The 25,332-nt window shown below is 47.3% G+C and overlaps 9 non-coding genes across 9 annotated transcripts; all 9 read left to right on the forward strand.

Annotated features, from left to right (window-relative positions):
- Positions 1-996: 996 nt before the first annotated feature.
- On the forward strand, positions 997-1,068 carry trnam-cau (transfer RNA methionine (anticodon CAU)). Its single transcript has one exon. It is a non-coding gene; the product is annotated as a tRNA-Met (tRNA).
- A 6,164-nt stretch (positions 1,069-7,232) lies between these two features.
- On the forward strand, positions 7,233-7,315 carry trnal-aag (transfer RNA leucine (anticodon AAG)). Its single transcript has one exon. It is a non-coding gene; the product is annotated as a tRNA-Leu (tRNA).
- A 2,220-nt stretch (positions 7,316-9,535) lies between these two features.
- Positions 9,536-9,618, forward strand: trnal-aag (transfer RNA leucine (anticodon AAG)). The gene has a single exon. It is a non-coding gene; the product is annotated as a tRNA-Leu (tRNA).
- Positions 9,619-20,286: 10,668 nt separating this feature from the next.
- On the forward strand, positions 20,287-20,369 carry trnai-aau (transfer RNA isoleucine (anticodon AAU)). Its single transcript has one exon. It is a non-coding gene; the product is annotated as a tRNA-Ile (tRNA).
- Positions 20,370-21,044: 675 nt separating this feature from the next.
- Positions 21,045-21,116, forward strand: trnag-ucc (transfer RNA glycine (anticodon UCC)). Its single transcript has one exon. It is a non-coding gene; the product is annotated as a tRNA-Gly (tRNA).
- A 1,159-nt stretch (positions 21,117-22,275) lies between these two features.
- Positions 22,276-22,358, forward strand: trnal-aag (transfer RNA leucine (anticodon AAG)). Its single transcript has one exon. It is a non-coding gene; the product is annotated as a tRNA-Leu (tRNA).
- Positions 22,359-23,033: 675 nt separating this feature from the next.
- On the forward strand, positions 23,034-23,105 carry trnag-ucc (transfer RNA glycine (anticodon UCC)). Its single transcript has one exon. It is a non-coding gene; the product is annotated as a tRNA-Gly (tRNA).
- A 1,160-nt stretch (positions 23,106-24,265) lies between these two features.
- trnal-aag (transfer RNA leucine (anticodon AAG)) lies at positions 24,266-24,348 on the forward strand. The gene has a single exon. It is a non-coding gene; the product is annotated as a tRNA-Leu (tRNA).
- Positions 24,349-25,022: 674 nt separating this feature from the next.
- Positions 25,023-25,094, forward strand: trnag-ucc (transfer RNA glycine (anticodon UCC)). The gene has a single exon. It is a non-coding gene; the product is annotated as a tRNA-Gly (tRNA).
- The last annotated feature ends 238 nt before the right edge of the window (positions 25,095-25,332 follow it).

Genomic DNA, 25,332 nt, shown 5'->3' on the forward strand with positions numbered 1-25,332 from the left:
CCAGAGTTGAGGCGATTAGATTATGACGAGAGGTTGAGCAGACTGGGACTGTACTCATTGGAGTTTAGAAGGATGCGGGGGGGGATCTTATTGAGACATATCAAATTATGAAGGGAATAGATAGGATAGATGCGGGCAGGTTGTTTCCACTGGTCGGGGAAAGCAGAATCAGGGGGCATAGCCTCAAAATAAGGGGAGGTAGATTTAGGACGGAGTGTAGGAGGAACTTCTTCACCCTAAGGGTTGTGAATCTCTGGAATTCCTTGCCCAGTGAAGCAGTTGAGGCTCCTTCTTTAAACGTTTTTAAGAAAAAGATAGATGCCTTTCTAAAGAATAAAGGGATTCGGGGATATGGTGAACGGGCCGGAGAGTGGAGCTGAGTCCCCAAAGATCAGCCATGATCTCATTAAATGGCGGAGCCGGCTCGAGGGGCCAGATGGCCTACTCCTGTTCCTAGTTCTTATGTTCTTATGTCTTCTTCATTCATGGGACTAATGTCGGGATGAGACTGCAAGAAACATTCTGATAGGTATTTGCTTCAAAGCAAACAGGAACGTGTGTTATGTTTACTTTTGGTGTGAGGGAGAATGTAAATAGCAGAGAACAGCCTCGAATCCTCGACCTCAGGCTAATAACCCAGCACGCTTCCGCTGCGGCACTCTGCTCCTTAAACCAGGAGACACAACATTACTGCCCTGCGGTAGCCACACAACTATTCACTTCCTCATTTATTCTTTCAACAAGAATACACGTTTTAGCACATTGATTCTGGTCAGCATATTTCAGTTAATTTACCTTCGTGCTCAATGGTTGTTCTGTGTAGGTGATGTGATTTCTTCTGTGACGTTGTTCTGATGGGAAAGTGGGAGTGACTGGAATCACATTCATAGAATGAAGTTCGGGAAGAAAGTTTCACCTCTTTGGGAACGTTGTTCACGTTGTTACTGATTTCTTCAAACTTTGCCTCAAGACCGACGCCGAAGAACGTTAGCCACGAGCAGAGTGGCGCAGCGGAAGCGTGCTGGGCCCATAACCCAGAGGTCGATGGATCGAAACCATTCTCTGCTATTTATATTCTCACTCACACCAAACGGAAACATGTGGCGATTTGTCAGCAGCACATCTGCCTTTTTCTTTATTAGTATCAAAACTTTGCTTTCACTCCGATCCGCTCTTTGACACCTGTTCTTCAGCTACCCACAGTACAGTCGAGGTGACGAGATTGCCTTCTCCCAGAACACTCTTCTGGCGCATCTACTGGATGAACGTTCACCTGTTTGGACACTGGAGGGGTTCTTCGGCTACTTTTACATAGAACATAGAAAATAGAAAATACAGCACAGAACAGGCCCTTCGGCCCACGATGTTGTGCTGAACCTTTGTCCTAGATTAATCATAGATTATCATTGAATTTACAGTGCAGAAGGAGGCCATTCGGCCCTTTGAGTCTGCACTGGCTCTTGGAAAGAGCACCCTACCCAAACTCAACACCTTCACCCAACACCAAGGGCAATTTGGACATTAAGGGCAATTTATCATTGGGTAATTCACCTAACCCGCACATCTTTGGATTGTGGGAGGAAACCGGAGCACCCGGAGGAAACCCACGCAGACACGGGGAGGACGTGCAGACTCCGCACAGTCAGTGACCCAAGCCGGAATCGAACCTGGGACCCTGGAGCTGTGAAGCAATTGTGCTATCCACAATGCTACCGCGCTGCCCTTGAGAACAAATAAATCTACACTATATAATTTAACCATAATCCATGTACCTATCCAATAGCTGCTTGAAGGTCCCTAATGTTTCCGACTCAACTACTTCCACAGGCAGTGCATTCCATGCCCCCACTACTCTCTGGGTAAAGAACCTACCTCTGATATCCCTCCTATATCTTCCACCTTTCACCTTAAATTTATGTCCCCTTGTAATGGTTTGTTCCACCCGGGGAAAAAGTCTCTGACTGTCTACTCTATCTATTCCCCTGATCATCTTATAAACCTCTATCAAGTCGGCCCTCATCCTTCTCCGTTCTAATGAGAAAAGGCCTAGCACCCTCAACCTTTCCTCGTAAGACCTACTCTCCATTCCAGGCAACATCCTGGTAAATCTTCTTTGCACCTTTTCCAAAGCTTCCACATCCTTCCTAAAATGAGGCGACCAGAACTGTACACAGTACTCCAAATGTGGCCTTACCAACGTTTTGTACAGCTGCATCATCACCTCACGGCTCTTAAATTCAATCCCTCTGTTAATGAACGCGAGCACACCATAGGCCTTCTTCACAGCTCTATCCACTTGAGTGGCAACTTTCAAAGATGTATGAACATAGACCCCAAGATCTCTCTGCTCCTCCACATTGCCAAGAACTCTACCGTTAACCCTGTATTCCGCATTCATATTTGTCCTTCCAAAATGGACAACCTCACACTTTTCAGCGTTAAACTCCATCTGCCACTTCTCAGCCCAGCTCTGCATCCTATCTATGTCTCTTTGCAGCCGACAACAGCCCTCCTTACTATCCACAACTCCACCAATCTTCGTATCGTCTGCAAATTTACTAACCCACCCTTCAACTCCCTCATCCAAGTCATTAATGAAAATCACAAACAGCAGAGGACCCAGAACTGATCCCTGCGGTACGCCACTGGTAACTGGGATCCAGGCTGAATATTTGCCATCCACCACCACTCTCTGACTTCTATCGGTTAGCCAGTTCGTTATCCAACTGGCCAAATTTCCCACTATCCCATGTCTCCTTACTTTCTGCATAAGCCTACCATGGGGAACTTTATCAAGTGAAAACTTTTCTGTGAAAACAAGACCGGAAGCAGCTGTGGAAGGAGATTGCCGTTGCCAGAACGCAACTCTCCAATTGGATGCTTCACATCGTTCAGATTTTAGTCTCTCAACATCTTCGTGTGAGGAACAGGTAGAGCGGAGATTCGGTACTTGTTGATTGAAGCAAACTGACCAATGAAGCAATGAGAAGCTCCTTAACCTCCAGCGGCTTGGACAAGGAGGGCACTCAGATAGAGGAGACTGGCTGGGATTCAAAAGTAGGAAAAGCATATGTTGTTTGAAATTAAATGACGATAAAGATAGAATTTAAATCGATTTGTGCACGGACCTTACTTTTGCCGCCAGCGCATCAGGATGGCTGAGTGGTCAAAGGCGCAGCGTTCAGGTCGTAGTCTCTTCTGGAGACGTGGGTTCAAGTCCCACTCCTGATATTGACATTTCCTCCACGAGGTTAAATTTCTCCAGCGAGATTTTCAACCTCACGAAGTTCCAATTCCTCCCTTTGAATGGGAAAGCTTTGGTCTCAGGACATGAGATTCCTGCTTAAATACGCACAGCAAGACCCAACATCATAGAATCATAGAATTTACAGTGCAGAAGGAGGCCATTCGGCCCATCGAGTCTGCACCGGCTCTTGGGAAGAGCACCCTACCCAAAGTCCATGCAAAAGCCCAGTTAATGACTCGATAATCTGCTTCAGTTACTCTGGTTGAGGAAGTAATAGTGATCCCAGGACTCCGGGTAAAATTCGTCTTCTCTTGTAAATAGTCTGGCACGTTCGACTGTTCACATCCATCCGAGAGGGGAAGATGGGAACTCAGTTTCTATTGTGATTCATTGCTCGATAAAGATTTATTGCCTTATTGGCCCCCTGCGAGATATTACTGGATATCGTTATATATCTATATTGCCCCTCCGTGGGGTACTACTGGAGAACGTTTCCGGTCCAGCTATGACTAAGGGTAACCTGCACTCGAAAAGTTGCTCTTTTCTCTCCTTGCAGATGCTGTCAGACATGCTGAGACTTTAAAACATTTTCTCCGTGGTTCCCTCTGTGTGAGCTTTACAATGTTGTAATGTGTCATGCTCCCATCTTCATTCCAGGGACTAATGTCGGGATGTGACTGAAAGACATTTCTGACAGGTATCTGCTGCAAGGCAAACAGGAGGACCGTGCGTTATGTTTACTTTTGGTATGAGGAAGAATGTAAATAGCAGAGAACAGCCTCGATTCCTCGTCCTCAGGGTAATGGCCCAGCACGGTTTCCCTACCGAACTCTCCTCCTGAAACCAGGAGGTACGTCATTACTGCCCTGCGGCAGCCACACAACTATTCACTTCCTCATTTTCTCTTTCAACAAGAATACACGTTTGAGCACACTGATTCTGGTCAGCACAGTTCAGATAATTTAGTTTCGTGCTGAATGGTTGTTCTGTGAAGGTGATGTGATTGATTCTGTGACGTTGTTCTGATGGGAAAGTGGGGAGTGACTGGAATCATCTTCATAGAACGAAGTTCGGGACGGCAGTTTCACCCGTCTGGGAACATTGATCACGCTGTTACTGATTTCATCAAACTTTGCCTCAAGTCCGACCCCGAAAAGAGTCAACCACGATCAGAGTGGCGCAGCGGAAGCTTGGTGGACCCATAACCCAGAAGTCGATGGATCGAAACATTCCTCTGCTATTCGTGTTCTCACTCACACCAAACGGAAACAAGTTGCTATTTGTCAGCAGCACATCTGTGATTTTCTTTATTAGTATCAAAGTTTTGCTTTCAGTCTGATCCGGTCTTTGACGCCTGTTCTTCACCTACCCACAGTACAGTCGATGTGACTAAGTTGACTTCTCCCAGAACACTCTTCTGGCGCCTCTACTGGATGACCGTTCACCTGTTTGGACACTGGAGGGGTTGTTCGGCTCCATGTCTCTGAAACCAGCACCGGGAGCAGCTGTGGAGAGAGATTGCAGTCGCCAGAATGCAACTCTCCAATTGGATACTGCACGTCGCTCAGATCTGAGACTCTCAATATCTTCGCATGAGGAACAGGTTGAGTGGGAATTCGGCCCTTGTTGATTAGAGCAAACTGATCAATACAGCAATAAGAAGCTCCTTAACCCCAAGCGGCTTGGACAATGATGGCACTCAGAAACAGGACTCTGGGTGGTGTTCAAAGGTCGGAAAAGCATATATTGTTTGAAATGAAATGACGATGAAGATAGAATTTAAGTCGATTTCGGCACGGAACTTAGTTTTGACGCCAGCGCATCAGGATGGCCGAGCGGCTACGGCGCTACGTTCAGGTCGCAGTCTCTTCTGGAGGCGTGGGTTCCACTCACACCCCTGATTTTGACTTTTCCTCCACGAGGTTAAATTTCTCCAGGAAGATCCAATACCTCCCTTTCAGTGTAAAAACATTGGTCTCAGGACATCAGATTCCGCTTAAATACGCACAGCAAGACTCCACAGGCAAAAGCGCAGTTCATGACTCTATAACCTGCTTCAGTAAAACTGGTTGAGGAATGAATATTGATCCCAGGACTCCGGGACAAATTCGTCTTCATTTCTTGTTAGTTGTCTGGCAGGTTGGATTGTTCACATCCGTCCAAGAGGGGAAGTTGGGAACTCGGTTTCTATGATGATTTATTGCTCGATAAAGATTTATTTCCTTATTGGCCCCCTGTGAGTTATTACTGGATATCGTCATATATCTATATTGCCCCTCTGTGGGGTACTGCTGGATAACGTTTCCGTCCAGCTTTGACAAAGTGTCACCTGGACATTAAACGTTAGCTCTTTTCTCTCCCTACAGATGCTGTCAGATCGTCTGAGACTTTAAAGAATTTTCTCTGTGGTTCCCTCTGTGTGAGCTTTACAATGTTGTAATGTGTCATGCTGTCTCTTTCATTCTTAGGACTAATGTCGGGATGAGACTGCAAAAAGTTTCTGATAGGTATTTGCTGCAAAGCAAACAGGAATCTGCGTTATGTTTACTTTTGGTGTGAGGGAGAATGTAAATAGCAGAGAATAGCCTCAATTCCTCGACCTCAGGCCAATGAACCAGCACGCTTCCGCTGCGGCACTCTGGTCCTTAAACCAGGAGCTACGTCATTACTGCCCTGCGGTAGCCACACAACTATTCACTTCCTTATTTTTTCTTTCAACAGGAACACACTTTTGAACACACTAATACTGGTCAGCATAGTCCAGATAATTTATTTTCGTGCGGAATGGTTGTTCTGTGAAGGTGATGTGATTTCTTCTGTGACGTTGTTCTGATGGGAACGTGGGGAGTGACTGGAATCACCTTCATAGAATGAAGTTCGTGACGGAAGTTTCACTCTCTGGGAACATTAATCACGCTGTTACTGATTTCTTCAAACCTTGCCTCAAGTCCGACCCCGAAGAGAGTCAACCACGAGCAGAGTGGCGCAGCGGAAGCGTGCTGGGCCCATAACCCAGAAGTCGATGGATTGAAAGCATCCTCTGCGATTCGTGTTCTCACTCACACCAAACGGAAACAAGTTGCTATTTGTCAGCAGCACATCTGCGATTTTCTTTATTGGTACCAAAGTTTTGCTTTCCGTCTGATCCGGTCTTGGACACCTGTTCTTCAGCTACCCACACTGCAGTCGATGTGACTAAGTTGACTTCTCCCAGAACACTCTTCTGGCGCCTCTACTGGATGACCGTTCACCTGTTTGGACACTGGAGGGGTTGTTCGGCTCCATGTCTCTGAAACCAGCACAGGGAGCAGCTGTGGAGAGATATTGCAGTCGCCAGAATGCAACTCTCCAATTGGATACTTCACGTCTCTCAGATCTTAGACATTCAATACCGTCGTGCGAGGAACAGGTTGAGCGGGACTTTGGTCCTTGTTGATTGGAGGAAACTGATGAATGCAGCAATGAGAAGCTCCTTAACCCCCAGCAGTTTGGACAGGGATGGCACTCAGATACAGGACACTGGGTGGGGTTCAAAAGTAGCTAAAGCATATCTTGTTTGAAATGAAATGACGATGAAGATAGAATTTAAGTCGATTTGTACACGGAACTTATTTTTGACGCCAGCGCATCACGATGGCCGAGTGGCTATGGCGCTACGTTAAGGTCGCAGTCTTCTTTGGAGGCGTGGGTTTGAGTCGCACTTTTGACATTAACTTTTCCTCCACGAAATGTTCAACCCCAGGAAGATCCAATACCTCACATTCACTGGGCAAGTGGTGGTACGGACTTTGTAGAATGGAGCAAACTGATCAATGCAGAAATGAGAGCTCCTTAACACACAGCGTCTTGGAGAAGAATGGCATTCAGATACAAGAGTCTGGCTGGCGTTCAAAAATAGTAAAACCACATCTAGTTTGAAATGAAATGAAGATGAAAATTGAATTAAAATCGATTTGCCCATGGAGCATATCTGTGATCACAGCGCGTCAGGATGGCCGAGCGGTCGAAGGCGTTGCGTTAAGGTTGTAGTCTTCTCTGGAGGCGTGGGTTCGAATCCCACTTCTGACATTAACTTTTCCTCCACGAGGTTACGTGTTTCCAGCAAACCGTTCAACACCAGGAAAATCCAATACCTCCGATTCAATTGGGAAGCGGTGGCGTAAGGACATGAGATTCCTGCTCACATTCGCAAAGCAAGGCCCAACAGACAGAAGCCCAGCCCATGACTGGATGATCTGCTCAGTGAGCCTGGTTGAGGAAATAATATTGATCGCAGGACGCCGGGCAACATTTCTCTTCTCTTGTTGTAAATAGTCTGGCTGGTTGGAATGTCGAGGTGTCTCCGTTGACCTCTCCTAGAATCCTATTCTGCCGCCTTTACTGGATGAACGTCCTGCTGTTTGGACATTTAAGGGTTCTTCGGCTACTTGTCTGTGAAAGCAGCAGCAATGGAGAGTGATTCGAGTCGCCAGAATGCAACTCTCCAATTGGATCCTTCACTCCACACATATCTTACTCTCTCAATACCTCGTGTGAGGAACAGGTAGGCGGCAGTTCGGATTTTGTTGATTGGAGAAAACTGATCAATGAGGAGGTCATTAACGACCAGGGGCTTGGAGAAGCATGGCTCTCCGATACAGGACTCTGTCTCGGGTTTAAAAATAGGAAAAGAGCATCAAGTTTGAAATGAAATGTCGGTGAGGGTAGAATTTAAATCGATTTGTGCACGGAGCATATGTTTTGCCTGGCCGAGCGGTCGAAGGCGCTGCGTTAAGGTCGCAGGCTCCTCTGGAGGCGTGGGCTCGAATCCCCCTTCTGACATTAACTTTTCCTCCACGAAATGTTCAACCCCAGGAAGGTCCAATACCTCACATTCAATGGGCAAGCGGTGGGCTCAGGGCATGGGATTCCTGCTTAAATTGGCACAGCATGACCCCACAGGCAGAAGCCCAGTTCATGACTGGATGATATGCACTGCGAGTCTGGTTGACAAATTAATATTGATCCCAGGACTCCGGGTAAAATTCCTCTTCTCTTGTTGTAAATAGCTTGTCTTGTTGGGTGGTCGAAGTGACTCAGTTGACCTCTCCCAGAATCCTCATCTGCCGCCTTTACTGGATCAACTTCCTGCTGTTTGGACACTGGAGGAGTTATTCGGCTACTTGTCTGTGTAAGCAGCACCAGATGCAGCTGTGGAGAGAGATGCCAGTCGCCAGTATACAACTGTCTAGTTGGATCCTTCACGCCGCTCGGATCTTAGACTCTCTATACCTTTGTGTGAGGAACAGTAAGGCGGCAGTTCGGACTTTCTTGATCAGAGAAAACTGTTCAATGCAGCAATGAGAATCTTCTTAAACACCACCGGCTTGGAGAAGGATGGCACTCAGACACAAGACTCTGCTGGGGTTCAAAAATAGTAAAATCACATCAAGCTTGGAATGTAAAGACAATGAAGATAGAATTTAAATAGATTTGTGCACGGAGCATATATTTTATCGCAACGTGGCACCGTGGCCGAGCGGTCGCAGGCGCTGCGCTAAGGTCGCAGTCTTCTCTGGAGGCGTGGGTTCCAATCCTACTTCAGACATTAACGTTTCCTCCACGAGGTTATGTGTTTCTAGCAAAGCGTTCAACGCCAGGAAGATCTAATATCTCCGATTCAACGGGGAAGTGGTGGCGTCAGGACATGGGATTCCTGCTTACATCCGCACAGCAAGACCCCACAGACAGAAACACAGTCCATGACTCGATCATCTGCTCAGTGAGTCTGGTTGAGGAATTAATATTAAGCGCAGGACGCCGAGTAAAGTTTCTCTTCTCTAGTAAATAGTCTGGCTGGTTGGAATGTCGAGGTATCTCAGTTGACCTCTCCCAGAATCCTATTCTGCCGCCTTTACTGGATGAACTTCCTCCTGTTTGGACACTTCACGGTTCTTTGGCTGCTTGTTTGTGAAAGCAGCAGCAGACGCAGCTGTGGAGAGTGATTCCATTCGCCAGGATGCAACTCTCCAATTGGATCCTTCACTCCACTCAGATCTTAGACTCTTAATACCTTCGTGTGAGGAACAGGTAGGCGGCAGTTCGGTCTTTGTTGATTGGAGAAAACTGATCAATGCAGCAATGAGGAGGTCATTACCGCTCAGGGGCTTGGACAAGCATGGCTCTCCGATACAGGATTCTGGCTGGGGTTAAAAAAAATAGGAAAAGAGCATTAAGTTCGAATTGAAATGTCGGTGAAGGTTGAATTTAAATCGATTTGTTCATGGAGCATATCTTTGGCCACACCTCGTCAGGATGGCCGAGCGGTCGAAGGCACTGCGGTAAGGTCGCAGTCTCCTCTGGAGTCGTGGGTTCGAATCCCATTTCTGACATTAACTTTTCCTCCACGCAATGTTCAACCCCAGGAAGATCCAATACCTCACATTCAATGGGCAAGCGGTGGCCTCAGGACATGAGACTCCTGCTTGAATTCGTACAGCATGTCCCGAAAGGCAGAAGCCCAGTTCATGACAGTAGTAGTTTAAATCCTGCCGGTGGCCAGGGACAGCAGGGTGCGACTGCAAGTCAGGCAGGTAACGGGAAGCAGCAGTCAGGAACTCAGGAGCCTCAGCACTTGACCCTGTCCAACAGGCATGAGGCACTTGCTCCCTGTGTGGATGGCGAACAGGGCTGCAGGAAGGATGAGTCAGCTGACCAAGGCACCATGGTTCAGCAGGCCATTCAAGGGGAGGGAGTAAATAGGCAAGTTGTAGTTGTAGGGGATTCTATTATCAGGGGGATAGATAGTATCCTTTGTGAGCAGGATAAAGGGTCCCGCATGATAAGCTGCCTGCCCGGTGCTAGGGTGCGGGACATCTCTGACCGGCTTGAAAGGATACGGGTGAGGGAGGGGGCGGACCCAGTTGTTGTGGTCCATGTCGATACCAACAACATAGGAAAGTCTAGAAAAGAGGACCTGTTTAGAGATTGTAAAGAGCTAGGATTCAAATTAAAAAACAGGTTCCCAAGGGTCAAAATCTCCGGATTACTGCCCGAGCCACGTGCAAATTGGCATAGGGAGGCAAGAATAAGGGAAGATAATACGTGACTGAAAGAGTGGTGTGGGAAAGAGGGGTTCCTTTTCATGGGACACTGGCATCAGTTTTAGGACAGGGGGGACCTATACCGTTGGGATGGTCTCCACCTGAACCGAGCTGGGACCAGTGTTCTGGCGAAAAGAGTAAATAGGGTGGTCAGTCGGACTTTAAACTAGAGAATGGTGGGGGGGTGGGGGGGGGGGGGAGTCAGGGAACCATGAGGTGAAGTAATCAGTGGGAAGCGTAGCTGCTTAGGAATACAAAAACGCACGAAAAGACAGAACTCAGGAGAGGTTACGATAATCCCCGTCCCACAAAATATGACACAGTGTATGGAAAGCCTCAGTAAACCGAGGTCCACCACACTAAGAAAACAAAAAGTGACGGTCAATAGAGAATTAAAGGTGCTATATTTAAATGCGCGCAGTGTACGGAACAAGGTAGATGACCTTGTGGCCCAGATTATGACTGGCAGGTATGATGTGGTAGGCATCACAGAGACGTGGTTGCAGGGGGTTCAGGACTGACATTTAAACCTCCAGGGATTCACAACCTATCGAAGAGACAGAGAGGTGGGCAGAGGGGGCGGGGCTGCCTTGTTAATTAGGAATGAAATTAAATCGATAGCACTAAACGACAGAGGGTCAGATGATGTGGAGTCTGCGTGGGTAGAGTTGAGGAACCACAAAGGCAAAAAACCCCATAATGGGTGTTATGTACTGGCCTCCTAACAGTGGTCAGGACCAGGGTCACAAAATGCACCACGAAATAGAAAGTGCGTGTCAGAAAGGCAAGGTCACAGTGATCATGGGGGACTTTAATGTGCAGGTGGACAGGGTAGATAATGCTGCCAGTGGACCCAAGGAAAGGGAATTAATTGAATGTTTACAGGAGGGGTCTTTTTGGAACAGCTTGTGATGGAGCCCACGAGGGGACAGGCATTCTGGACTTAGTTTTATGTAATGAGCCAGAATTGATTAAAGATCTTAAAGTAAGGGAACACTTAGGAGGCAGTGATCATAATATGGTAGAATTCAATCTCCAAATTGAAAGAAAGAAGATAGAATCAGATGTAAATGTGTGACAGTTAAATAAAGGTAACTACAGGGGCATGAGGGAGGAACTGACGAAAATCGACTGGGAGCAGAGCCTAGTGGGAAAGACAGTAGAACAGCAATGGCCGGAGTTTCTGGGAGTAATTGAGGGCACAGTACAGATGTTCGTCCCAAAGAAAAGAAAGGTTATCAGAGGGGGGATTAGGCAGCCATGGCTGACAAAGGAAGTTAGGGAATGCATCAAAGCAACAGAGAAAGCCTATAATGTGGCAAAGAGTAGTGGGAAGTCAGAAGATTGGGAAGGCTACAAAAACAAACAGGATAACAAAGAGAGAAATAAGGAAAGAGAGGATCAATTATGAAGGTAGGCCAGCAAGTAACATTAGGATTGATAATAAAAGTTTCTTTAAATACATTAAAAACAAACGGGAGGCAAAAGTAGACATTGGGCCGCTCCAAAATGTCCCTGGTAATCTACTGATGGGAGACAAGGAAACAGCTGAGGAACTAAATAAGTACTTTGCGTCAGTCTTCACAGTAGAAGACATGAGTAATATCCCAACAATTCAGGAGAGTCAGGGGGCTGAGTTGAATATTGTATCCATCACAAAGGAGAAAGTGCTAGAGAAACAAAGATGTCTAAAAATTGATAAATCTCCGGGCCCAGATGGGATACATCCTAGAGTTCTAAAGGAGATATCTGAAGAAATAGTGGAGGCGTTAGTTATGATCTTTCAAAAGTCACTGTAGTCAGGGAAAGTCCCAGAGGATTGGAAAATCGCTGTTGTAACCCCCCTGTTCAAGAAGGGAACAAGGAAAAAGATGGAAAATTATAGGCCAATTAGTCTATCCTCGGTTGTTAGCAAGATTCTAGAATCCATTGTTAAGGATGAGATTTCTAAATTCTTGTCAGTGCGGGGTCGGATCAGGACAAGTCAGCATGGATTTAGTAAGGGGAGGTCGTGCCTGACAAACCTGTTAGAGTTCTTTGAAGAGATAACACATAGGTTAGACCAAGGAGAGCCAATGGATGTTATCTATCTTGACTTCAAAAAGGCCTTTGATAAGGTGCCTCACGGGAGACTGCTGAGTAAAATAAGGGCCCATGGTATTCGAGGCAAGGTACTAACATGGATTGACGATTGGCTGTCAGGCAGAAGGCAGAGAGTTGGGATTAAAGGTTATTTTTCGGAATGGCAACCGGTGACGAGTGGTGTCCCGCAGGGTTCAGTGTTGGGGCCACAGCTGTTCTCTTTATATATTAACGATCTAGATGACGGGACTGGGGACATTCTGGCTAAGTTTGCCGATGATACAAAGATAGGTGGAGGGGCAGGTAGTATGGAGGAGGTGGGGAGGCTGCAGAAAGATTGAGACAGTTTAGGAAAGTGGTCCAAGAAATGGCTGATGAAATTCAACGTGGGCAAGTGCGAGGTCTTGCACTTTGGAAAAAAGAATAGAGGCATGGACTATTTTCTAAACGGTGACAAAATTCATAATGCTGAAGAGCGAAGGGACTTGGGAGTCCTAGTCCAGGATTCTCTCAAGGTAAACTTGCAGGTTGAGTCCGTAATTAAGAAAGCAAATGCAATGTTGTCATTTATCTCAAGAGGCTTGGAATATAAAAGCAGGGATGTACTTCTGAAGCTTTATAAAGCATTAGTTAGGCCCCATTTAGAATACTGTGAGAAATTTTGGGCCCCACACCTCAGGAAGGACATACTGGCACTGGAGCGGGTCCAGCGGAGATTCACATGGATGTTCCCAGGAATGGTAGGCCTAACATACGATGAACGTCTGAGGATCCTGGGATTATATTCATTGGAGTTTAGGAGGTTGAGGGGAGATCTAATAGAAACTTACAAGATAATGAATGGCTTAGATAGGGTGGACGTAGGGAAGTTGTTTCCATGAGCAGGGGAGACTAGGACCCGGGGGCACAGCCTTAGAATAAAAGGGAATCACTTTAGAACAGAGATGAGGAGAAATTTCTTCAGCCAAAGAGTAGTGGGTCTGTGGAATTCATTGCCACAGAGGGCGGTGGAGGCCGGGACGTTGAGTGTCTTGAAGACAGAAGTTGATAAATTCTTGATTTCTCGAGGAATTAAGGGCTTGTATTGAGAGCGGGTAAATGGAGTTGAAATCAGCCATGATTGAATGGTGGAGTGGACTCGATGGGCCGAATGGCCTTGCTTCCGCTCCTATGTCTTATGGTCTTATGACGGGATGATATGCTCAGTGAGTCTAGTTGACTAATTAATATTGATCCCAGGATTTCGGGTAAAAATCCTCTTCTCTTGGTGTAAATAGCTTGTCTTGTTGGATTGTCGAGATGACTCAGTTGACCTCTCCCAGAATCCTCTTCTACCACCTTTACTGGATCAACTTCTTCCTGTTTGGACACTGGAGGGGTTATTCGGATACTTGTCTGTGTAAGCAGCACCAGAAGCAGCTGTGGAGAGAGATTCCAGTCGCCACTATGCAACTGTCTAGTTGGATCCTTCACGCCGGTCAGATCTTAGACTATACCTTCGTGTGAGGAACAGCAAGGCGGCAGTTCGGACTTTCTTGATGAGAGAAAACTGATAAAGAAGCAATGAGAATCTCCTTAACCCCCAGCGGCTTGGAGAAGGAAGGCTCTCAGATACAGGACACTGGCTGGGGTTCAAAAATAGTAAAATCACATCAAGTTTGGAAAGAAATGTCAATGAAGATAGAATTTAAATAGATTTGTGCACGGGGCATATATTTTGTCGTAACGCGTCAGGATGTCCGATCGCTCAAAGGCGCTGCGTTAAGGTCGCACTCTCCTCTGGAGGCGTGGGTTCGAATCCCACTTCTAACATTAACTTTTCCCCCATGTAATGTTCAACCCCAGTAAGGTCCATTACTTCGATTCCATGGGGAAGTGGTGGCCTCAGGACGTGAGATTCCTGCTTTAGTTGGCAGAACAAGACCCTACAGGCAGATGCCCAGTTCACGATAGATGATCTGGTCAGTGAGTCTGTTTGAGCAATTAATTTTGATCCCAGGGCGCCTGCCAAAATTTCTCTTCCCTTGTTGTTAATAGCCGGTCTGGTTGGATTGTCGAGGTGATTCAGTTGACTTCTCCCAGAATCCTTTTCTGCCGCCTTAACTGGATGCACTTCATCCTGTTTGAACACTGGAGTGGTTATTAGGCTACTAGTCTGTGAAATCATCACCAGAAGCAGCTGTGGAGAGAGATTCCAGTCGCCACGATGCAGCTGTTATATTGGATCCTTCACGCCTCTCAGATCTTAGATTCTCAATACCTTCGTGTGAGGAACAGGTCGGCGGCAGTTCCGTCTTTGTTGATTGGAGCAAACAGATCAGTGCAGCAATGAGAAGCTCCTCAAACCCCAGCGGCTTGGAGAAGGATGGCACCCAGATACGGGACTCTGGCTGGGTTACAGAAATAGGAAAAGCATATCAAGTTTGAAAAGAAATGCAAGTGCAGGTAGAATTTAAATCGATTTGTGCATGGAGCATATATTTGGCCACACCTCGTCAGGATGGCCGAGCTGCCGAAGGCGCTGCGTTAAGGTCACAGTCTCCTCTGGAGGCGTGGCTTCGAGTCCCACTTCTGACATTAACTTTTCCTCCACGAGGTTACGTTTCTGCAGCAAAACGTTGAAGTTCAGGAAGATGCAATACCTCCGATTCAATGGGGAATTGGTGGCCTCAGAACATGTGATTCTTCCTTAAATTGGCACAGCAAAACCCCACAGGCAATAGCACAGTTAATGACTGGATGATCTGCTCTGTGGTTGAGGAATTAATATTGATCCCAGGACGCCGGGTCGAATTCCTCTTCTCTTGTTGTAAATAGCCTGTCTGGCTGGATTGTCGAGGTGACTCAGTTGACCTCTCCCAGAATCCTCTTGTGCCGCCTTTGCTGGATGAATGTCCTCCTGTTTGGACGCTGAAGGGGTTCTTTGTCTACTTGTCTGTGAAAGCAGCACCAGAAGCAGCTGTGGAGAGAGATTCCAGTCGCCAGGATGCAACTGTCTAATTGGAGCTTTCACGCCGCTCAGATCTTAGACTCTCAACACCTTCGCGTGAGAAACTGGTAGGCGGCAGCTCGGTCTTTGTTGATTGGAGCAAACTGATCAATGCAGCAATGAGAAGCTCGTTAAACACCAGCGGCTTGGAGAAGGACGGCACTAAGATACGGGACTCTGGCTGGTGTTCAGAAATAGGAAAAGCACATGAAGTGTGAAAAGAAATTACGATGAATATAGAATTTAAATCGATTTGTGCACGGAGCATATGTTTTGTCACAAAGCGTTAGGATGGCCGAGCGGTCGAAGGCGCTGCGTTAAGTTTGCAGTCTCCTCTGGAAGCGTGCGTTCGAATTCCCTTCTGACATTAACATTTCTTCCACGAGGTTATGTTTCTCAAACAAAATGTTCAACCCCAGGAAGATCCAATACCTCCGGTTCAATTGGGAAGTGGTGGCCTCAGGACATGAGATGAACTTCCTCCTGTGTGGACACAGAAGGGGTTCTTTGTCGACTTGTCTGTGAAAGCGGCACCAGAAGCAGCTGTGGAGAGAGATTCCAGTCGCCAGGATGCAACTGTCTAATTGGAGCTTTCACGCCGCTCAGATCTTAGACTCTCAATACCTTCGCGTGAGGAACAGGTAGGCGGCAGCTCGGTCTTTGTTGATTGGAGCAAACTGATCAATGCAGCAATGAAAAGCTCCTTAACCCCCCCAGCGGCTTGGAGAAAGATCGCACTCAGATGCAGGTCTCTGGCTGGGGTTCAAAAATAGGAAAAGCACATCTTGTTTGAAAGGAAATTACGAAGAAGATAGAATTTAAATCGATTTGTGCACGGAGCATATCTGTTGCCACAGCGCGGCAGGGTGGCCGAACGTTCGAAGGCGCTGCTTTAAGGTCCCAGTCGCAGCATTCAGATCGCAGTCTTCTCTGAGGCCTGTGTTCGACTCCCACTTCTGACATTAACTTTTCTTCCACGAGGTTACATTTCTCCAGCAAAATGTTCAACTACCAAACATCCAATACCTCCAATTCAATGGGGAACCGTTGGCCTCAGGACGTGAGATTCCTGCTTAAATTGGCACAGCAATACCCCACTGGCAAAATCCCAGCTAGTGACCGGATAATCTGCTCAGTGACTCTGGTTGAGGAATTAATATGGATCCCAGGACTCCGGGCAAAATTCCTCTTCACTTGTTGTAAATAGTCTGGCTGGTTGGATTGTCGAGGTGACTCATTTAACCTCTCACATAATCCTCTTCTGCCGCTTTTACTGCATGAAACTCCTCCTGTTTGGACACTGAAGGTGTTTTTTGGCTACTTGTCTGTGAATGCAGGAGCAGAAGCAGCTGTGGAGAGAGATTCCAGTCGCGAGAATGCAACTCTCTAATTGCATGCTTCACGCCGCTCAGATCTTAGACTCTCAATAGCTTCGTGTGAGGAACAGGTCGGCGGCAGTTCGGGTTTTTTGATTGGATCAAACTGATCAATGCATCAATGAGAAGCTTCTTAACCGCCAGAGGCTTGGAGAAGAATGGCACCCAGATACGTGACTCTGGCTGGCGTTCAAAAATAGGAAAAGCACATCTCGTTCGAAATGAAATAACGGTGAAGATCGAACTTAAATCTATTTATGCACGGAGCATACCCTTTGCCACAAAGCGTCAGGATAGCAGAGCGGTTGATGGCGCTGCGTTAAGGTCGCAGTTTCCTCTGGAGGCGTAGGTTTGAATTCAACATCTGACATTAACATTACCTCCACGAGGTTACATTTCTCAAGAAAAATATTCAACCCCAGGATGATCCAATATCTCCCATGCAATGGGAGAGGTGGCCTCGTATCGTGCGATTCGTGCTTAAATTCCCACAGGACAAAGCCCACTTAATGAATGGATAATCTGCTCAGTGACTCTGGTTGAAGCAGTAATATTAATCCCAGGACTCCGGGTATAATTCCTCTTATCTTGTAAATAATCTGTCTGGTTGGATTGTCGCGGTTACTCAGTTGACTTCTCCCAGAGTCCTCTTCTGCCGCCTTTACTGGATGAACGTCCTCCTGTTTGGACACTGCAGGGGTTCTTTGGCTACTTGTCTGTGAAAGCAGCAAGAGAAGCAGCTGTGGAGAAAGATTCCAGTCGCAAGAATGCAACAGTCTAATTGCATCCTTCACGCCGCTCAGATCTACGACTCTCAATAATGAGGAACAGGTCGGCGGCAGTTTGGTCTTTGTTGATTGGAGCAAACAGGTCAATGCAGCGTTGAGAAGCTCCATAACCCCCAGCGGCTTGGAGAAGGATGCCAGTCGGATGCAAGACTCTGGCTGTGGTTCAAAAATAGGAAAATCACATCGAGTTTAGAATGAAATGATGATTAAGAAAGATCTCAAATCGATTTGTGCACGGAGCAGGGCTTCTGCCAGAGCGCCTCAGGATGGCCGAGCGATCGTAGACACTGCATTCAGGTGGCAGTTTCCTCTGGAGGCGTGTGTTCGAATCCCACTGCTGACATTAACTTTTCGTCCACGAGGTTACATTTCTGCAGCAAAATGTTCAACCTCAGGAAGGTCCAATAACTCAGATACAATGGGGAAGCGGTGGCCTCAGGACATGAGATTCCTGCTTCGATTCGCACAAGAAGACCGTACAGATAGAAACCCAATTCAGGGCTGGATGATCTGCTCAGTGACTCTGGTTGAGGAATTAACATTGATCCCAGGACTCCGGGTAAAATTCCTCTTCTCTTGTTGTGAGTAGTTTGATTGGTTGGATTGTCAAGGTAAACTCAGTTTTTCGAAGAGGTCACAAAGATGATTGATGCAGGTAGGGCAGTGGATGTTATCTATATGGACTTCAGTAAGGCCTTTGACAAGGTCCCTCATGGTAGACCGGCACAAAAATTGAAGTCACACGGGATCAGGGGTGAGCTGGCAAGTTAGATCGAGAACTGGTTAGGTCATAGAAGGCAGAGTGCAGCAATGGAAGGGTGATTTCCTAATTGGAGGGCTGTGACTAGTGGTGTTCCGCAGGGATCAGTGCTGGGACCTTTGCTGTTCGTAGAAAACATAAATGATTTGGAGGAAAATGTAACTGGTCTGATAAGTAAGTTTGCAGACGACACACAGGTTGGTGGAATTGCGGATAGAGATGAGGACAGTCAGCGGATACCGCAGGATTTAGATCGTTTGGAGACGTGGGTGGAGAGATGGCAGATGGCGTTTAATCCAGACAAATGTGAGGTAATGCATTTTGGAAGGTCTAATGGAGGTAGGGAATATACAGTGAATGGTAGAACACTCGAGAGTATTGAAAGTCAGAGAGATCAAGGTGAACAGGTCCACAGGTCATTGAAAGGGACAACACAGGTGGAGAAGGTAGTCAGAAAGGCATACGGCATGCTTGCCTCCATTGGCCGGGGCACTAAGTACACGAATTGGCACGTCACGTTGCAGCTGTATAGAACCTTAGTTTGGCCACACTTTGAGTAGAGTGTTCAATTCTGGTCGCCACACTACCAGAAGGGTGTGGAGGCTTTATGAAGGGTGCAGAAAAGATTTACCAGGATGATGCCCGGTATGGAGGGCATTAGTTATGAGGAGCGGTTGAATAAACTCGGTTTGTTCTCACTGGAACGACGGAGGTTGACGGGCGAGCTGACAGTGGTCTACAAAATTATGAGGGGCATAGACACAGTGGATAGTCAGAGGCATTTGCCCAGGCTAGGGGTGTTAATTACTGGGCGGCATCGGTTTAAGGTGCGCGGGGCAATGTTTAGAGGAGATGTACGAGGCACGTTTTTTACACTGAGGGTAGTGGGTGCCTGGAACTCGCTGCCGGAGGAGGCGGTGGGACCATGGACGATAGTAACATGGAAGGGGCATTTTGACAAATACAGGAATAGGATGGGAATAGAGGGATACGGAACCAGGAAGTGTAGAAGATTTTAGTTTAGACGGGCAGCATGGTCGGCACGGGCTTGGAGGGCCGAAGGGCCTGTTCCTGTGCTGTACTTTTCTTTGTTCTTTGTTCTTGTTTGAAATGAAATGACAATGACGATAGAATTTAAATCGATTCGTGCACGGAACACACCGTTTGTCACAGCGCGTACCGATGGCCGAGCGGATGAAGGTGCTGCGTTTCGGTCACAGTCTCCTCTGGAGACGTGTGTTCGAATCTCACTTCAGACATTCAACTTTCATCCGCGCGGATCCATTTCTCCAGCGAAGTGTTGAACCCGAGGATAATCCAATACCTCCGATTCAATGGGGAAGCGGTGGCCTCAGGACGTGAGATTCTTGCTTAAATACGCACAGCAGGACCCCGCAGGCAGAAGCCAAGTTCATGACGGGATGATCTGCTCAGTGACTCTGGTTGAGGAATTAATAATGATCGCAGGACTCCTGGTAAATTTTCACTTCCCTTGTTGTAAATAGTCTGGCAGCTTGGATTGACGCAGGTGAACCCGTTGGCTTCTCCCAGAATGTTCTTCTGCTGCCTTTACAGCATGAACTTCCTCGTGTTTGGACACTGGAGGCGTTATTCGTCTACTTGTCTGTGAAAGCAGCACCAGATGCAGCTGTGGAGAGAGATTACAGTCGCCAGAATGCAACTGTCTAATTGGATCCTTTCCGCCGCTCAGATCTTAGACTCTTAATACCTTCGTGTGAGAAACAGGTAGGCGGCAGTACGGAGTTTGTTGATTGGAGCAAACTGATCAATGCAGAAATGAGAGCTCCTTAACACACAGCGTGTTGGAGAAGGATCGCACTGAGACACAAGAGTCTGGCTGGCGTTCAGAAATAGTAAAACCACATCTAGTTTGAAATGAAATGAAGATGAAAATTAAATTTAACTCGATTTGCGCATGGAGCATATCTTTGGCTACAGCGCGTCAGGATGGCCGAGAGGTCGAAGGCGCAGCGTTAATATCGCAGTCTCCTCTGGAGGCGTGAGTTCGAATCCCACTTCTGACATTAAGTTTTCCTCCACGTGGTTACATTTCTCCAGCAAAATGATCAACGCCAGGAAGATCCAATACCTCCCATTCAATGGGGAAGCGTTGTCCTCCGGGAATGAGATTCCTGCGTATATTCGCACAGCGAGACCCCACAGGCAGATGCCCAGTTCATCACTGGATAATTTGCTCATGACTCTATTTGAGGAATTAATAATGATCCCAGGATTCCGGGTAAATGTCTCGTCTCTTGCTGTAAATAGTCTGGCTGGTTGGATTGTCGAGGTGTCTCAGTCGACATCTCCCAGAAAACTCTTCTGCCGCCTTTACTGGATGAACGTCCTCCTGTTTGGACACTGAAGGGTTTTCTGGCTACTTGTTTGTGAAAGCAGCACCAGAAGCAGCTGTGGAGAGAGATTCCAGTCGCAAGGATGCAACTGTATAATTGGATCCTTCACGCCGCTCAGATCTTAGACTCTCAATGTCTTCATGTGAGGAACAGGTCGGCGGGAGTTCGGTCTTTGTTGATTGCAGCAAACTGATCAATGCAACGACGCGAAGCTCCTTAACCCCCAGCGGCTTGGAGAAGGACGGCACTCAGATACAGGACTCTGGCTCGTGTTCAAAAATAGGAAAAGCACAACTGATTAGAAATGAAATGACAATGAAGATAGAATTTAAAATTCTTCAGTGAGCGATGGTGGTATAATGGTGAGCATAGATGCCTTCCAAGCAGTTGACCTGGGTTCGATTCCCAGCCATCGCAGAAAAAACTTATTTCGAAATTTTGGGCAGCAAGGTAGCACAGTTGTTTCACAGCTCCAGGGTTCCAGGTTCGATTCCCGGCTTGGGTCACTGTCTGTGTGGAGTCTGCACGTTCTCCCCATGTCTGCGTGAATTTCACCCCGGGTGCTCCGGTTTCCTCCCACGGCATTATGACGAGCAGGCTAGGGGAATTGGTCATGCGTAATTGCCCTTAGTGTCCAAAAAGCTAGGAAGGATTATTGGGTTGCGGGGTGAGGGTGATAGGATGGAATTGAGGTCTTAAGTGGATCGGTGCAGACTCGATGGGCCGAATGGACTCCTTCTGCACTGTATGTTCTATGTCTATTTGTGCACCGAGCATAACAGTTTCTGCAGCTCGTCAGGGTGGCCGAGCGGTCGAAGGCGCGGGTTAAGGACGCAGTCTCCTCTGGAGGCGTGCGTTAGAATCCTACTTCTGACATTGCCTTTTTTTCCACGAGGTTACATTTCTCCAAAAATTGTTGAACCCCAGGAAGATCTCATACCTCCCATTCAATGGGGAAGCGGTGGCCTCGGGACGCGAGATTCGTACTTAAATTCGTACAGCAAGACCCCACAGTCAGAAGCCCAGTTCATGACTGGATGATATGCTCAGTGACTCTGGTTGACGAATTGATACTGATACCAGGACTCCGAGTAAATTTCCACTTCCATTGTTGTAAATAGTCTGGCTGGTTGGATTGTCGGACGTGAATCAGCTGGCTTCTTCCAGAAAGTTCTTCCGCCGCCTTTACAGCATGAACATCCTCCTGTTTGGCACTGGAGGCGTTATTCGGCTACTTGTCTGTGAAAGCAGCACCAGATGCAGCTGTGCAGAGAGATTCCAGTCGCCAGGATGCAACTGTCTCATTGGATCCTTCCCGCCACTCAGATCTTAGACTCTTAATACCTTCGTGGAAGGAACAGTTAGACGGCAGTACGGACTTTGTTGATTGGAGCAAACTGATCAATGCAGAAATGAGAGCTCCTGAACACACAGCGCGTTGGAGAACGATCGCACTCAGACGCAAGAGTCTGGCTGGCGTTCAAAATAGTAAAACCACATCTAGTTTGAAATGAAATGAAGATGAAAATTAAATTTAAATCGATTTGCGCATGGAGCATATCTTTGGCCACAGTGCGTCAGGATGGCCGAGCGGTCGAAGGCGCTTCGTTAAGGTCGCAGTCTCCTCTGGAGGCGTGGGTTCGAATCCCACTTCTGACATTCCCTTTTCCTCCACGTGGTTACGTTTCTCCAGCAATATTTGCAACACCAGGACGATCCAATACCTCCCATTCAATGGGGAAGCGGTGGCCTCCTGGAATGAGATTCCTGCTGATATTCGCACAGCAAGACCCCACAGGCAAAAGCCCAGTTCATCACTGGATAATCTGCTCATGACTCTATTTGAGGAATTAATAATGATCCCAGGATTCCTGGTAAATGTCTCGTCTCTTGTTGTAAATAGTCTGGCTGGTTGGATTGTCGAGGTGTCTCAGTCGACATCTCCCAGAAAACTCTTCTGCCGCCTTTACTGGATGAACGTCCTCCTGTTTGGACACTGAAGGGTTTTCTGGCTCCTTGTTTGTGAAAGCAGCACCAGAAGCAGCTGTGGAGAGAGATTCCAGTCGCAAGGATGCAACTGTATAATTGGATCCTTCACGCCGCTCAGATCTTAGACTCTCAATACCTTCGTGTGAGGAACAGGTCGGCGGGAGTTCGGTCTTTGTTGATTGCAGCAAACTGATCAATTCAACGACGCGAAGCTCCTTAACCCCCAGCGGCTTGGAGAAGGACGGCACTCAGATGCAGGACTCTGGCTGGTGTTCAAAAATAGGAAAAGCACAACTGATTAGAAATGAAATGACAATGAAGATATAATTTAAAATTCTTCAGTGAGCGATGGTGGTATAATGGTGAGCATAGCTGCCTTCCAAGCAGTTGACATGGGTTCAATTCCCAGCCATCGCAGAAAAAACTTATTTCGAAATTTTGGGCAGCAAGGTAGCACAGTTGTTTCACAGCTCCAGGGTTCCAGGTTCGATTCCCGGCTTGGGTCACTGTCTGTGCGGAGTCTGCACGTTCTCCCCATGTCTGCGTGAATTTCACCCCGGGTGCTCCGGTTTCCTCCCACGGCATAAAGACGAGCTGGCTAGGGGAATTGGTCATGCGTAATTGCCCTTAGTGTCCAAAAAGGTAGGAAGGATTATTGGGTTGCGGGGTGAGGGTGATAGGATGGAATTGAGGTCTTAAGTGGATCGGTGCAGACTCGATGGGCCGAATGGACTCCTTCTGCACTGTATGTTCTATGTCTATTTGTGCACCGAGCATAACAGTTTCTGCAGCTCGTCAGGGTGGCCGAGCGGTCGAAGGCGCGGGTTAAGGACGCAGTCTCCTCTGGAGGCGTGCGTTAGAATCCTACTTCTGACATTGCCTTTTTTTCCGCGAGGTTACATTTCTCCAAAAATTGTTCAACCCCAGGAAGATCTCATACCTCCCATTCAATGGGGAAGCGGTGGCCTCGGGACGCGAGATTCGTACTTAAATTCGTACAGCAAGACCCCACAGTCAGACGCCCAGTTCATGACTGGATGATATGCTCAGTGACTCTGGTTGACGAATTAATACTGATACCAGGACTCCGGGTAAATTTCCACTTCCATTGTTGTAAATAGTCTGGCTGGTTGGATTGTCGGACGTGAATCAGCTGGCTTCTTCCAGAAAGTTCTTCTGCCGCCTTTACAGCATGAACATCCTCGTGTTTGGCACTGGAGGCGTTATTCGGCTACTTGTCTGTGAAAGCAGCACCAGATGCAGCTGTGCAGAGAGATTCCAGTCGCCAGGATGCAACTGTCTCATTGGATCCTTCCCGCCACTCAGATCTTAGACTCTTAATACCTTCGTGGAAGGAACAGTTAGACGGCAGTACGGACTTTGTTGATTGGAGCAAACTGATCAATGCAGAAATGAGAGCTCCTTAACACACAGCGCGTTGGAGAACGATCGCACTCAGACGCAAGAGTCTGGCTGGCGTTCAAAAATAGTAAAACCACATCTAGTTTGAAATGAAATGAAGATGAAAATTAAATTTAAATCGATTTGCGCATGGAGCATATCTTTGGCCGCAGTGCGTCAGGATGGCCGAGCGGTCGAAGGCGCTGCGTTAAGGTCGCAGTCTCCTCTGGAGGCGTGGGTTCGAATCCCACTTCTGACATTCCCTTTTCCTCCACGTGGTTACGTTTCTCCAGCAATATTTGCAACACCAGGACGATCCAATACCTCCCATTCAATGGGGAAGCGGTGGCCTCCTGGAATGAGATTCCTGCTGATATACGCACAGCAAGACCCCACAGGCAAAAGCCCAGTGCATCACTGGATAATCTGCTCATGACTCTATTTGAGGAATTAATAATGATCCCAGGATTCCTGGTAAATGTCTCGTCTCTTGTTGTAAATAGTCTGGCTGGTTGGATTGTCGAGGTGTCTCAGTCGACATCTCCCAGAAAACTCTTCTGCCGCCTTTACTGGATGAACGTCCTTCTGTTTGGACACTGAAGGGTTTTCTGGCTACTTGTTTGTGAAAGCAGCACCAGAAGCAGCTGTGGAGAGAGATTCCAGTCGCAAGGATGCAACTGTATAATTGGATCCTTCACGCCGCTCAGATCTTAGACTCTCAATATCTTCATGTGAGGAACAGGTCGGCGGGAGTTCGGTCTTTGTTGATTGCAGCAAACTGATCAATGCAACGACGCGAAGCTCCTTAACCCCAGCGGCTTGGAGAAGGACGGCACTCAGATGCAGGACTCTGGCTGGTGTTCAAAAATAGGAAAAGCACAACTGATTAGAAATGAAATGACAATGAAGATAGAATTTAAAATTCTTCAGTGAGCGATGGTGGTATAATGGTGAGCATAGCTGCCTTCCAAGCAGTTGACCTGGGTTCAATTCCCAGCCATCGCAGAAAAAACTTATTTCGAAATTTTGGGCAGCAAGGTAGCACAGTTGTTTCACAGCTCCAGGGTTCCAGGTTCGATTCCCGGCTTGGGTCACTGTCTGTGCGGAGTCTGCACGTTCTCCCCATGTCTGCGTGAATTTCACCCCGGGTGCTCCGGTTTCCGCCCACGGCATAAAGACGAGCTGGCTAGGGGAATTGGTCATGCGTAATTGCCCTTAGTGTCCAAAAAGGTAGGAAGGATTA

Source organism: Scyliorhinus torazame, chromosome 24 (assembly GCF_047496885.1).
Source record: "Scyliorhinus torazame isolate Kashiwa2021f chromosome 24, sScyTor2.1, whole genome shotgun sequence".
Taxonomy (NCBI): Eukaryota; Metazoa; Chordata; class Chondrichthyes; order Carcharhiniformes; family Scyliorhinidae; genus Scyliorhinus; species Scyliorhinus torazame.